Source organism: Hyalella azteca, unplaced genomic scaffold (genome assembly GCF_000764305.2).
Source record: "Hyalella azteca isolate HAZT.00-mixed unplaced genomic scaffold, Hazt_2.0.2 contig3562, whole genome shotgun sequence".
Lineage (NCBI taxonomy): Eukaryota > Metazoa > Arthropoda > Malacostraca > Amphipoda > Hyalellidae > Hyalella > Hyalella azteca.
The window spans coordinates 28,260-31,350 of record NW_025933809.1 but is presented as its reverse complement, the minus strand read 5'-3'; the positions used below and the strand labels follow the sequence as shown (position 1 = coordinate 31,350).

Below are 3,091 nucleotides of genomic sequence, written 5' to 3'. Positions count from 1 at the left end.
CCCTCTTGTACACGCACTTAGAGAAATGAGTGAGACTTTGTCCGAATAGCGATGCTTTTTTTCGAAATTTTGTGGGTGATCCTTACCTCGTTTAGCTCGGATAAAATGTGTCGCAGAGCTACGTGAAGGAAATTTGTCACTATCAGGACAATATTATCCAATTATCTTATTTTCTGTGTTTGACTTGAGTGAATAAACACGGCATGCTGCGATCATAACACTAGGGTTGGGTGCTGCATTGCGGGGGCCAGAGAGAGCTCTAAGCACAATACACACAGTACGCTGTTAGCATCCATAATGTGCACAATACAAACAGTACGTTGTTTGCATCCACAATGTACACGTACAATAACTGAGTACTTGCATCTGAGAGTTACTTGTGCAATATGTTGAGCTAGATCCTCTGAAAGGGTCTTTTGCATTTCAATGACAAGGCAATATCTATCTACCATATTTGGCCATGACATCGTCAGCCCCTTAGATGGGTGCTGGCTCAGGTATCATATTACAAAGGCAACAAGCTCGAGCGCAGCAACTTGCCGATCTGAACACAGAACAAGGGTTCCACATCCTTGTCGCGAATTTCTCGCTCACGGACTTCGCCGCACTGTGACTACAGGCCTTAACCCCCGGCTACTCAGCGCCGAATTCAACCAAACAGTAGCAGGTAGCTGGGATCGAACCCGCACCTCACTGCTCCAATCCTGGGTACTCTGAACTGTAACCCCTGAGTCACCTGCTGCTAGTGCTGCAACCCTTCCGAGGCGGTAAGTTGAGGCAAAATAAAAGACACATAATCGAACATAATCGCAGTTTCATTGCGCTTGGTTGCCTTGGCGACGAGATAAAGTGTAGATATACATATTTCTTGTATTCCAATGTAAGTAATTTGTTCATGAATAAAGAACATTGCAATGTCCAGGATGCACACTGATGCTACGTGATCATTGCTTTTTGCTGTAGAGAAAATCTACATTATCAACTCCAAGATAACATTTTATTATCGTTATTGTCGTTATATTCTATCAAGTACACACGGTCAATCTATATTGTAGGTTTACGTTAGATTAGAAGAACATCCCAAGACGATGCACTTCAAACACTAGTTGAGAATTAAAAATATATGGTCATGTCACTACGAGCTTTCAACAACTATTTTTATCAATTTGCATCCTAGCCAACTATTAAGACGTACCTTGACGGCCTCTTTTCAGAATTACTATAAGTCACATCAGCCTCGTGTACAATGTACATGCTTACTGGCCATTTACGGTTGTGGCGGACAGTTGTGGTCATCAGTAGTGGATGTCTTTATTAGCTAACACTACTGCTCCATGCAAACGCAAGTTAAAGGTCATTATGGCTACCTGGACCTGAACAAAGGTCAATCAATATGCCGATTCTTGTCTATCATAGGAAATTGCTGAAATGCTCCACTGTGGATCGTGTGTGATCGTCCGGCCGCCGTGAGACGGTAGGAGTCTAGGAGACTAGGAGTCGCGTCACTCGCGCGTCTGTCAGTGCAGGTGTAGCCGCCTTGAGGGAGGTAGGTGAGTGCCTCTCTAATTTTCGACGAGCACGTGTCTTTCGTTGCTAAGTTTTACTAACTTGTGCAGTGTTTTACTGCTCAAAAAATGACACTAATATATAAAGTGACGGCATAGTGTTGAAGTGATTGATTAGTGTCAGTGTTTTTTTATGACTTTCTCACATAATCTTCTTTTTTAAACAATTTTCGGGCCAAGTAATGCTTCTTGGTGTCCATTTTTTGCCCATGGGACGAACCTCGGCTGGAGTACCTGAGCTCTGTTGTCCTGCTTGCGCCAGGTGAGCATCCATCCTTTTATTTTTTTATTCATTTCTTATCCCAGTCTGCAGACGCTCAATTTATTGCGGCGATCGTCCAGCAGCGATGAAGATTTAAGTTAAGTGCGCGAGAGGCAAGCTTAGTTTCTAATGTGGCCGGTGATTCAGTGTTGAATTGGTACGATTTCGCAATGCCTCCAGTCTTCACCGACTGCTGCAAGGTTTTAATGAACTTGCCATCGTGGAGCATGAGAATTTCTAGACGTTTTCTTGAAACAAGATTTTCTAGTAATATTCATCGCACTATCTGTTTTATATATTAGGTACGTATATTTGTATTCTCCCAGGAAATAACCAAAATGAAACTCATCTTAATGAGTCGATTGCCTTCAGGTTTAAAATACAGATAAATCTAATTTAAATAGATGTTTCTACTATTTTTAAACTGAAACTTATTTTTTTGAATAGATATCTATATTTTAAAACATAAATTCAAATATCTCTCCATTGATCTTTCCTCGATTTCTTGCATTAACGTGTTTCATGCAACGTATATTTTAAGAATTGTTATCGAGCTGTAGTACCTAATGAATTAGACGTCGAGCGCCTAGGGCCGCTGCATCGAAAATAGTTACGACTTGAGTTCGTAACTCTGTTAGTCAAGAACTGGCAGCTTTTAAAGCTAAATACAGCAATCACAGACGAGAAATAGGCCGCTAGTACGTGTTTTAAGTCACTTAGTGTACGCTGCCGATACGATCATACTTGTACTTGGGCCGCTGATTGTACTTCTGCCGATACGTATTCTGTGGCCGCTACGAGTACTACTTGGGCCGCTACTTGTATTTTGTCGCTATGTGTACTTAGGCCGCTACGTGTATTTTGTCGCTATGTGTACTTGGGCCGCTACTTGTATTTTGTCGCTATGTGTACTTAGGCCGCTACGTGTATTTTGTCGCTATGTGTACCTGGGCCGCTACGTGTATTTTGTCGCTATGTGTACTAGGACCGCTACGTGTATTTTGTCGCTATGTGTACTTGGGCCGCTACAAGCATTTTGTCGCTATGCGTACTTGTGCGCTACAAGCATTTTGTCGCTATGTGTACTTGTGCCGCTACGTGCATTTTTTCGCTATGTGTACCTGGGTCGCTACGTGTATTTTGTCGCTATGTGTACTTGGGTCGCTACGTGTATTTTGTCGCTATGTGTTCTAGGGCCGCTACTTGTATTTTTTCGCTATGTTTACCTGGGTCGCTACGTGTATTTTGTCGCTATGTGTACTTG

At 42.4% G+C, this 3,091-nt stretch overlaps 1 protein-coding gene across 1 annotated transcript in view; it reads left to right on the top strand.

Moving 5' to 3' along the window:
- Window positions 1–1,531: 1,531 nt before the first annotated feature.
- The window catches only part of LOC108679165, a gene marked incomplete at its 3' end in the record, with an annotated part of 26,412 nt that continues 24,852 nt past the window's right edge, over window positions 1,532–3,091 (top strand). The window contains 1 exon segment of the mRNA XM_018167755.2: window positions 1,532–1,827.